This window comes from Symphalangus syndactylus, chromosome 10 (assembly GCF_028878055.3).
Source record: "Symphalangus syndactylus isolate Jambi chromosome 10, NHGRI_mSymSyn1-v2.1_pri, whole genome shotgun sequence".
Taxonomy (NCBI): Eukaryota; Metazoa; Chordata; class Mammalia; order Primates; family Hylobatidae; genus Symphalangus; species Symphalangus syndactylus.
Window position 1 is genome coordinate 16,732,977 of NC_072432.2, and position 11,148 is coordinate 16,744,124.

At 44.2% G+C, this 11,148-nt stretch overlaps 1 protein-coding gene across 26 annotated transcripts in view; it reads left to right on the forward strand.

The window, feature by feature from the left end:
* CELF2 (CUGBP Elav-like family member 2) overlaps positions 1 to 11,148 on the forward strand; it is an 868,560-nt gene that overhangs the window by 834,095 nt on the left and 23,317 nt on the right. The window lies entirely within an intron of this gene.

Genomic DNA, 11,148 nt, shown 5'->3' on the forward strand with positions numbered 1-11,148 from the left:
GCCCCTCCTCGGCTCAGCAGATGCCAGCTCAATGCCCGCTGTGCCAGTCATTCTCATAGTTTCTAGGGAAACGGCCAAGCAAATCCCTGCTCTTCAACACGCTGTCTTCTGGTGGGGTTTCTTTTCCTCTGGAAGAACAGAACCATAACTTACCACTCTCACCTAGTTTTTGACTCTGGGTTCCTTGGTGCCCAGTGACTGTTGCCCTTTCCTGTCACAAACCAAACCTTCCCGCTCCCTGCAGCCTCACCTTCTCATGCCTCAGAATCAAGTTTTCACCCAGTCGTGATGGAATTTGACAGCACGGCATCGGACAGTCCTGACACACGTGGCTCTCTAATGTTTGCGTGCAAAAGCAGCGCCGAGGGCTGGTTCAACTCAGATGCCCAAGCCCCACAACCAGAGTGTCTGACTCAGCGGGAGTGAGGGGAGCCCCAGGTGGTGCAGATGCGGGAGGTGCAAGGCTGTAACTTTACAATAATGACCTTCTCCATTAAATGTGTCTGTGGCTACAGTGCCCCCAAAGGACAGGATTGGGCCCGCCTCCCCCAGACGAGAACTCTGACCAAATGGCCTACAGAGCATCTGTGGGCCAGAGGGACTTGACACCACACAACTGTGGTCTTTTTCTTGGTGACTTTCTCTGTGATCTGGTCATTTAGGATTGAGTTGGGTGTGCTTGGTGTGGCAGCTGCTGTATAGGTTTCCCTGGGAGAGAAAGTAAAAGCTGTTTCCATTTTAAGTTTAATGGGGCTTGATATATTTATGTCGATCCTTTGTTCTCGGGTCTCTAAATTGACATGGGATTTTCACATTGTTCTGTTGTGCTGCGGGCAGTGGAAGTTGGAGCCTTCACCAGAGTTCTGCCTGGAAGCATTAGAATCCTGCCTTCGCAGAGTCCTCTCTTTCTCTGTCAGGAGATGAAGCCAGCGTGTGTTTGGCACAACAATAACAGCTTTTCAAAAGTTGGCTTTTTGGACCTTGTGGCCATCAAGTCTAGCCTCAGGGTCTACAGAAACCCCTTGATACATGTCGGAGGCATCTGCGTTCTCACCCCACAAACAGGGACTCGAGTGCCTCGGAGGTGGCGCAGCGGAAGACTTCTCTTCCCTAGCCGGCTCTCCTCTGTATCAAACTAAAATCTGCCTCTGAACAGCTTCCACCCACTGATCCTAATTTTGATCTCTTGAGCTGCAAAGAATATCTTTCCCACGTCAAGACCTAAGACTGTTTCTTGCCTTAGTCTCTCGCCTCTCTAGGCTCAGTTTTACTCTTATCAGCTCACTCTCTTTCAACTCAACTTTCATGTCTGGTCACCCTTCTCGGGACACTCTCAAAACTGTACACACAGACTGACCTTCCCAATGACCAGACTAATGAGAAAGGCTGCAAAATTAGTCATCATCCATCCAGTCGCCACTCTGGGGAGGAAGATGTTGAATCTTCATTGCAAGTGCTTTAAAATGAAGTGTAAAGATGCAGTTCCTCTTTTGAGGACAGAATACCCAGATTCTCCTCCTTCAGATATCGACTGAACACACGTTTATTGATCACCCGCTGTGTATCAGACATCAGTGCCGCCTTCTTGGATTGCCACGCCCATCCGCAGAGGCAGTGCGTGTTACTCCCATTTCGTGGATAAACACTAAGCCTCAGCTGAATGGAGCAGATGGCCTAAGGTCTTACAGACTGGAAGGGACAGAGCCAAAAAATTAAAGGCAAATCTGAGTGAGTGCAAGTTCACTGCTTCCATAAGTAAATCTCTGCAGTAGCCACTAGATAGATGGAAGAGGCAAAATAGAATCTTGACTTCCACATCAACATAATGCTGACTCTCTGCAGCCAGACCCCGGGGTTTAAGTTCTGGCTCTGCCACTGAGAGTTGTGCAACCTTCCGCACGCCACTTCACTTCACAGGATAACTGTAAAGGACTTAATGGCCTAAGGCGTGTGATGTGCTTTCGGCAATGAGCAGCACGTGGCAAGCACTCACACCTTAGCTGTGCTCACTGTTAGCTTTATTCCCAGTATGGTGGAGCTGGAGAATGTTTCCTGTTGCTGAGATGACAAATTACCACCAACCTCATGGCTTAAAACAACACATTTATTATGTTGCAGTTCTATAGATGAGGAACCCAGCAGACTCACTGGGCTAGGGTCAAGGTGTCAGCAGGGCGTGTTCCTTCTGGAGGCTCTCGGGTAAATCCATTTCCTTTCCCGGCTTCTGCAGGCCACCAACGTTACTTGGCTCATGGCCCCTTCCTCCATCTTCAGAGCCAGCAAGTCCTCATGCTGCCGTCTCTGATTTTTTCTCTTTTGATTCCTTCTTCCCTTTACAAGAACCCACCCAGACCATCCACAATAATCTCCCCCACCTCAAGTTCTGCTGATCAGCAACTTTCCTAGTCCATTTTCTGTGGCTTATAACAGAGTACCTGAAAGTAATTTATTTTAAAGAGGAATTATTTCTTACAGCTCTGGAGACTGAGAAGTCCCAGGTCAAAGCAGTGCATCTGGTGAGGGCCTTCTTGCTGGTGGGGACTCTGCAGTCCTGAGGCAGTGCGGGGTATCACATGGCCGGGGGCTGAGTGTGCCAACATGCTTGCTCAGGACACTCTTCCTCTTCTTATAAAGCCCTACTTCCACTCCTGTTATTCCTTAACCCATTAATTCATGAATGGATTAATCCATTCATGAGGGCAGAGCCCTCATGATCCAATCACCTCTTAAAGGCCCTGCCACATTGGGGATAAAGTTTCCAGCACATGGAATTTGGGGAACACACATTGAAACCATAGCACATTCCATCTACAATTTTAATTTCTCTTTGCCATGTAACCTAACATATTCACAGGTTCCAGGAATCAGGACATGGATGTCTTGGGTTGGCTGGGGGGTGAACAGAGAACATAATAGTAATTCTTAGCTCCCTCTCCAAACATAGCCCTTAGGCCCCATATAAGCTTCATTTACCTATCTAGGAATGGTGCTGTTTGAACAGAGAGAAGAGAGAACAGGAATGCCTTTGTCAAACACACATTGGCATCTTCTGGTTCAACTCGGTGCCCCTCCCCCAGCCCCGGGCCAATGGATACAGGTCCTTCCCAGTTGTACCAGTCTGATTAGTCACCCCTCCTCCCACAGGAAATCCAAGGCTGGTGAGGGGCTGGGGGAGGTGGTCCAGGTTATCCACATGGCAGAGAAAAGAACTTTTTCCTGGAAAGTGGAGCTCAGGTCCTTGCCTCTCTGGAAATTTACTTGGGTTGGTTTGAGAGAGCTTCCAAACAGCCCTTCCTCCACAACTGCTGTATCCCTAAGTGGCAAAGGCCACTGGCCTCCTTGTGGAGTCCTCATGCCCACACCTGGGTGCTGGCACCCATCCTGCATCCCTCACGGGTACACTGGGGCCAGTCCCTTCAACACTCTGGGCCTCTGCTTCCTCATCTTTCAAGTGCAGGAAAGACCCAGTCTAGTTCACAGTTTGCCTGGGAGGATCCCACCTGCAGTAAAAGATCCATCTGAAAGATGTCCTATTACCTGTTATTGTCGGTGGGATTAGGAAGAGAAGGAAGGCCCTGCAGTGGTTGGGTCCAGCTCTCAGCTCTGTTGGAGATACTATACGGGAGTTATTCCCGGTGATCTTCTAGCACCTAATGACCTAGGCACTACGTCTCTGACCTACAATGTTAACCTAAGACAAGAATCTCTTTTGGGTGTAGTGTTCATCCGAGACCTAGCACAGCTCTAAGGAGAAGGAACTCATCCCATCCCCTCAGTTGGGATTAGTGTTTGGGATTACTCAATTTGTAGTTTTCCAACAGTGAGCTTATCTGGTCAAACAAGCAAAGAACTTCTGTGGCCAGGCCAAGGTGGGCATATCCTCACCATCGGGGTCTCTGGACCACGTCACTTTTCCTGTTCTCCACACCCCACCCTGCCCCACAAACAGTTTTCACAAAAGGCCACAGACTTTGTCTGCCACGTGAGCTGATAAAACCGTGGCCATCCTTGCCTGCTCGACCATTTTCTTTCCTGGCAAGCCAGCTGGCCTGAATGTCCGTCGCCTGATTGATAGGTTTTAACCAGTGGTAAAACAGGCTTAAAATGTGACGTATACAAATTATTGCAGCCACTGTGCAAGCAAGGTGAGGTGCACTTTGCAGCCTCCGTTTGGGATCCTCTTGGCTTTGTTCTGCCTCCTCCTGCTTGGATGGTGCAGCCTCTGCTTGAAGAGGTTTCTGGGAGATTATGAGCCAACATTGATAGACTGCACCTCTCCTGAGATGCTCCTTTGGCATTTTGTAAAACTTGTAAGTGAGAAAGTGTAGGGTACAGTTCTCAGCACAGACTGAAGGAATTTGAGGTGGGAAGAATGCAGTCGGCTGTCCGAGGCAGCATCTTGCCAGTCTGCCAACACAGAAATGGAGAGTCTGGGTGTTGGTGGCACCGCATGTGTCTCTGTCTAGGACCTCTTTCTAAATTGTGCATCTGCTGAACGGTCAGTCTTTAGGTACTTGATCAAGGTTGGCTGTGTGACAAATTGGAGTTTTTCTTATGCTTTAAATAGATTTTGTTAACATTCAAAAGGTTCTTAAAGGTGGCTAGATGTGCAATAAAACTATCCTCTTACAACTGAGATGCCAGTTGGGGTGAATTTTCAAAGTATTGTCTGATGATGTAGAGTGCACAGGGAGTCTTTCCACTTTAAGGCAAGTCATCTAGTTAATTTTTCTTAGTCTCATGCTTGATTCTTCTCCCTCCTTTTCTTCACCTTCTCCCCAAATTTCTACTGGGACCGTCTAAGAACAGCGTAGTAAGAAGTGAGAAATTACGTCCAGTTCACTATAGCCAGCCTCCCAGTTTTTAAATAGGAAGCCAGGGTGTAAAGAGACCTAATTTGCATATCGATTCATTGTCATCAATAACAAAAGGGGCCACCTCCACCTCTCCTATGGCCCCCTGAGCTAGGCTTCCCCCGTGCTCATAGGCAATGCGCGTGTCTGTGCCCAAGGAGTTCTCTATCCAACTCACTGTTTGGCATCACCATCGGGAGTCATCCACATGAGAGCAGTGTGTGGCGTCAACACACCTGTTTGCAGACCCATGTTGGAGACTTGAAGGATTTGAGAAGTCATCCCTAAGCACAAGATCAGCCAGGCCTGGCGTCCTCCAGCGCCTCTTCTCCCTTGCCCCAGGGTGAAGCACTCTGTAGAAGCGGGCTCTGACAGGCACTACTCTGGATGCAGCTGGATGGGGGCACAGCAGGCGGCATCTCTGGGCCAGCAGTTCACAGTGTGGACATCATAGGAAGAGAAAGGTTACAGCCTGGCATACAGGGCCCTCCCGTGATTTCCTGCAAGGTGGAAGAAGGTCCTCCAGCAGAAGCCAGATCAGTGGCTGTGCAGTCATCAACAGTTGGAGATGTTTAAATGAAAATGGAGAAAAGTGTTACCTGCTTTCATTGTTTCATAAAATAGATCCTATTTCATTTTGTCTGTTCTGTTCAACCTCTACCTAGTAACTGATGATCTAAAAATGGTGCCAAATACAGTGCCAAATTCATTACATAGATTATTTAATCTTTACAACAACCCGGTGAATTCAGTGCCCTTCTTCTTCCTCCATTTAAACACAATGAAACAGAAGGTTGGGGAGATGAGGGAACAGATTGAATCCAAGGCAGGCTTAATGAAACCCCATTTTGCCTCCAGTTTTTTTGTGTTTTGTTTTTAAGATTCCACTGAAAAGAGCTGATGAAACTATAGAGTTGTGTTCTTTATTAAGAGCTGTAGTTTCATTTTTCAGTAGCAATGGGGCTGAGCCAGGACCCTTTTTCCTGCCTTTCTCAGTGATGCCCCATGCCAGCCAAACACCGTGATCCTTCCCCTGCTCACCACAGAGGCAGGCAGGTGACCATCCTCAGTTACAGTGCAAAAAGGTGGGGAGACTGGTGAGGTCTGTGCTGTAAGATGACGTTCTGCACAGTGCAAGCTGCAGAGACGAAGAGTAACAGCCTGTCTTGTGTTTTGTGTCTTGTGTTTTGCTGGATATAAGATTCTGAGTTAATAGGTTTTTTCTTTTTAGCACTTTGAATATGTCATCTTACTAACTTCTCGTCCATTGTTTCCGCTGAGAAGTCAGCTGTTAATCTTACTGGGATCCATGATGAATCATTTTTCTCTTGCTCCATTCAAGATTTTCTCTTAAACTTTCAACATATTTCTGTCATGCGCCAGGGTATAGATTTCTTTCCATTTATCCTACTTGGAGTTTATTTCCTTGCATGTGTGGATTATGGTCTTTCATCAGATTTGGGAAATTATCAGCCATTATCTCTTGAAATTTTTTTTCTGGTCTTTATCTTTGGTACGTGCATTACATACTTTACATGTGTGTTAGTGTGCTTAGTGGTGTACCATATTTCTGTGAGGCTCTGTTCATTTCTGCATTCTTTTTTCTTTCTGTCGTTTAGATTGTAAAATCTCTATCAATATATCTTCAAGTTCACTCATTCTTCTGCCAACTCAAACCAACTGTGGAGCCCTATGGTGAATTTTTCATTTTGGTATTTACTTTTCAGCCCCAGAATTTCCATTTTTTTAATCAGGACACAAGTAAATTACATATCACCCATTAAAACTTGTCATTTCAATTCAGGTCACATTTATTCATTAAAGTTGTATAGGTATTTTGCAGATTACTTCACTGGAGTTACCCTCATTTAAAATTGCTTTTGTATGGTGAACTGTCTAGGCTAATTTTTATTTCCATCACTTTCCTACTGAAAGTTAAATTTTAAAATGCTGCCATTTGCCTAGTAGATGTCTATCACATGCTAGGCAGTATGATTTTCTTAGAATTGCCAATGGCCTCTGTCCTACTTACTTGCATGTACTGTGTTGATTTATGAATGTTGAAGGAAATTTACTTTGTAAAATGCAAAAAAGAATTTCCATTTTTTTCTTTTTATAATTTCAGCCTTTTTGTTGACATTCTTTATTTGATGAAACATTATAATTATACGTTTAATCCTTTAGGCATGATTTTTTAGATTGTCATCATATTTATAATAGCTGCTTTCATGTCTTTGTCCACTAAGTCTAACATCTGGGCCCTCTTACGCACAGTTTCTGTTGTCTGCTGTCTTTTTCCTGTGTACGGATTGCATGTTCTTGTTCCCTTGCATGTATCATAGCTTTCTGTTAACAACGGGACATTGTAGATGTTACAGCACTTCTGGGTGCTAATCCTCCTTACCCACTGCACATCACCCCTTCCTCACTGGCTTCTCATTTGTGTTTATTTCCTTACTGATTTAGCAAGAATAATTCAGTGAAGTCTATTCCCCTGCACTGTGCCTCTGCTGTCACTTCTCAGAGGCCACAGCCTTGAGCTATGAGTGACATTCCTATTTTTCCTTTGTTAAATTACAAAATTCTTCCAGACAGCTCCCTTTCACTGCCTCTTTGCCTGATCTCTGTTAAGTTTCTGGCTGTTGTATCTCTGTTGTTTTCACTTCCAGCTGTTAGCCTCCACTAATCTTCAGTTGTTTGCGCTATTATTTTTGGCCCTGGAGCATAAATTGTCCCAACAGTCTGCTCTGATTGATTGTCCCCACAGTCTGCTCTGATTGCGGCTGGGCCGTTTCATAGGGGTGCTCTTTCAGCCAGTCCTTGAGGCCTGCTCTGATCCCAGGAGGACTCTTTCTGGCTGTCCCTTTCCCTGCCCTCTCTGCTAAGCTTTCAGCTGGTCTACTTTGCCATCACGGAGCTACTGCCTACTCTTAATTGCGCACCAACAAAATTTCTCTTGTTTCTGACAGTGCCTTAGGCTTGAACTTTCCTATACTCTGTTCCAAATAATTAGTTATCCTTAGGGAAAGTTACAGAGCCCTTTGTTCTTGTGACCTATCTCTCCCTGCTCTGGAGGTGGTGCAGGGACAGTGGCCTGCTTTTCTGTGAATGACACCTCTGGTCTACAGGAAGGGTGCTGTGTGAGCATAGGAGCACCTGGTCTTCTCTCCTTGCCTCTCCCAGCATAAAACCTCCACCCAGTGAGTGAGATGGGGTGAATGGGACCCAGTACTCTCAGAATGCTATGCCTAGCATAGAGCTTCCACTCCATGAGTAAAGGCTGGGCTGAGGTAGGGACCCCTCCGCTTCTTGGTCTAGAATAGAGCTTCTGCCACAGAGTTGGGAGCTGTGAATTGTCAATGTTGGTAGTGTCCCCCTCCCTGGGAGAAACCATAACCCTGTGTATTTGGAGCTACGGGAAGAGGGAGCCCCATCTTCTTGGCCATACCTACCCAGGGTAGAGCTTCTTTTATGCTGAGCTTCAGAGGAGGGGATTTGTACCAGGGAAGGGAGCAGATTGTGGGTTGTAGCACACTTGCCACGGATTCTTGTTGTTCTTACTGAGATTTGATAAATCTTCTTGAGAAAAATATTTCTTCATCTATATACTTAGGACAATTTCCAGAGACTTTAAGTGGTTGGTTTTTATTATCTGTTGTAGTTGTTTCACTGGAAAGAGGGCCCACGGATATCCTTATTTTCGAAGTACTTCCCTGGTGTACCCTAAAATTTTGTGAAAATGTTCAGGCCTTTTTCGCTGGTTTAGAATTCAAACATGTACGAGGGATAGTTTTTAACATGCTACTTACTAGCACAGCAATCTGGCAAGGACTATTACATGTAGACTGACATCAGATGAAAATACCCCAAATAGGAGAGACTTCTATTTCTGGCAGGCAGACTAGATTACTGGAAAGACCCTCCCACCGGGAAAAACCCTAAAATGTATAGTAAGATTTTTAAAAATATTTTTAATGACATCAATAACTAGTCAATTAGCAAAGAATACTCATAAATCAATGATTAAGTGAAAGAAGAAACTCAGAGAAGGGGTAGCATATTGAAGGTGGCTTTCCCCTTAAGGATATTTGGTGAACCAAATAAATTCTAATACCTGTTCGCACAGCTTTCCCAACCATAAGGAATACAAGAAAGTCCAAGGCTCCTGTGCGGTATCTAATAGGAGACCCTCCCCATACGAGCCTGAAACCTCAGAAGGCTAACCTCTCAGTGTAAAAATGAACAAAAAGTACTCCCCCCTAGAAAACTACAAGGAAAACTGACTATCTCAAAACATAGTGCTGGGTAGGGCCAGGGGAATTTCCCTCTGAGAATTCATAACAATAAACCATCCCTCACGTGAGTTTACCAGCCAATTTGATTGTATCTGAGTGGCCAAAAATCCTAAGCCATGAAGTTAAAGTATCCCCAGCTTGTAGTTTCCTCCAGCACCCTGTAGAATCAAATGTAAGTCATCTTGTGAAAGAACCCATCTTCAACCCAGGCCTCAAATTATTCCTAGAAATAAAGTTCCAAGATAGTTAAGCTCACAACCAAAAAAAACCCACAAAAAATACAAGTAAACCAAGCACCAAGAGTGAGAAATAGCAGGGACGTTATTAGACACCACCATTATTAGACCTCAGATATTAGCATTATTAGCATACAACAGAAAGGAAATATAGCTAATATGTTTACATATTAAAAGACTTTGAAAAGTGAAAAAGCAACTGATTATGAAAAACGACCAAGCATGTTGATAACATTCTAGAAATGAAAAAATATAATCAAATTGTAAAATTTGGAGATGTAAGTTTAACAGAACATTACATACAATTGAAAGAGAATGTAGTGAGCTGGAACACAGATTTTGGAGATGATGCCCAACCGAGAAACAGAACATGAGAGGTTAAGTGACATGGAATAGATCTAACTTAGGTCTAACTAAATTCCTAGTGGAAAGGAGAAGGAGAATGGGGGAAAGTCAATATAAGAGCAGCTAATAACCAAGAACTTTTCAGAACTGATAAAAGGTAGAAACAAAAATCCACATATTCAGGGATCCAGATGAATTCCAAGCAGGGAAAATAAAAATCAATCTAAACTTGGAAGCACCATAGTGATAAATGCAGAACACCAAAGACAAGGAGAAGATCTTTAAAACAGAGAGAAAAACCACCCTCCAAGAAACACAAACATCTCAGTACCTGACCTCTCAACAGTAATAATGGAAGTCAGAAGGCCGTAAAATGTGCTTGGAAAAACCTGTCAGTCTCAAATATCCGGGAAAGAAATATTTCATGAACTAGGACAAAGATGTAATTTTCACACAAACCAAAGCTAAAAGACTTTTTCACCAATAGACCCTCACAAAGCTGTATTGGATATAACTTCAAACTAAAGGATCAATAACCCAGATGAAAGAAGAATGAATAATAAGCAAAGGAAGTGGTAAATATGTGGGCAAATCTAAATACATGGTATAAAGAATAATAATGAAGTACTGAATAAAAAACTGAAAACCAGGCTACAAGTAAAATGCATGACTACATGAATATCCCACACCTGGGTTCAGAGGGGGTTCTTCTGCCTTAAAGTATTCTCAGATCCTTGAATTGTTCTGGCAAAGAGCAAAGATAAGTAACTTTCATTTTCATAAGTTAAAGATTTTGACTTAGAGTTTTTATGACCATATATGAACGAGTAGAAATACTATGCATGACCTCCCAAGTAGTAGAGAGGGGAAATGGAATTGAAAGACAAACCTGGCCGGCTTGGTGGCCCACACCTCTAATCCCAGCACTTTGGGAGGCCAAGGCGGGCGGATCACGAGGTCAAGAGATCGAGGCCATCCTGGCCAACATGGTGAAACCCCGTCTCTAATAAAAATACAAAAATTAGCCAGTCATGGTGGCAGGCGCCTGTAGTCCCAGTTACTCAGGAGGCTGAGGCAGGAGAATCACTTGAACCTGGGAGGCAGAGGTTGCAGTGAGCCAAGATCGTGCCATTGCACTCCAGCTTGGGTGACAGAGTGAGCCTCTGTCTCAAAGGACAGCCAGAAAGGAGAGAAAAAAATGTAATATTAGCAGAACAAATAGGACAAAATCTAAATGCCCTTATTAAAAGACTTAAATTATCAGGCTGTGTTGTTTTTAAACCTGTCTATATATCAGAGATGTAACCAAAATATAAACAGATAAGTAAAAAGATGGCAAAACATATCCAATGCAAAAACCCAAAAAAGCTGGTGCTTTCTTACACCAAACATCATACAAAACAGACTTCAAGGAAAAAT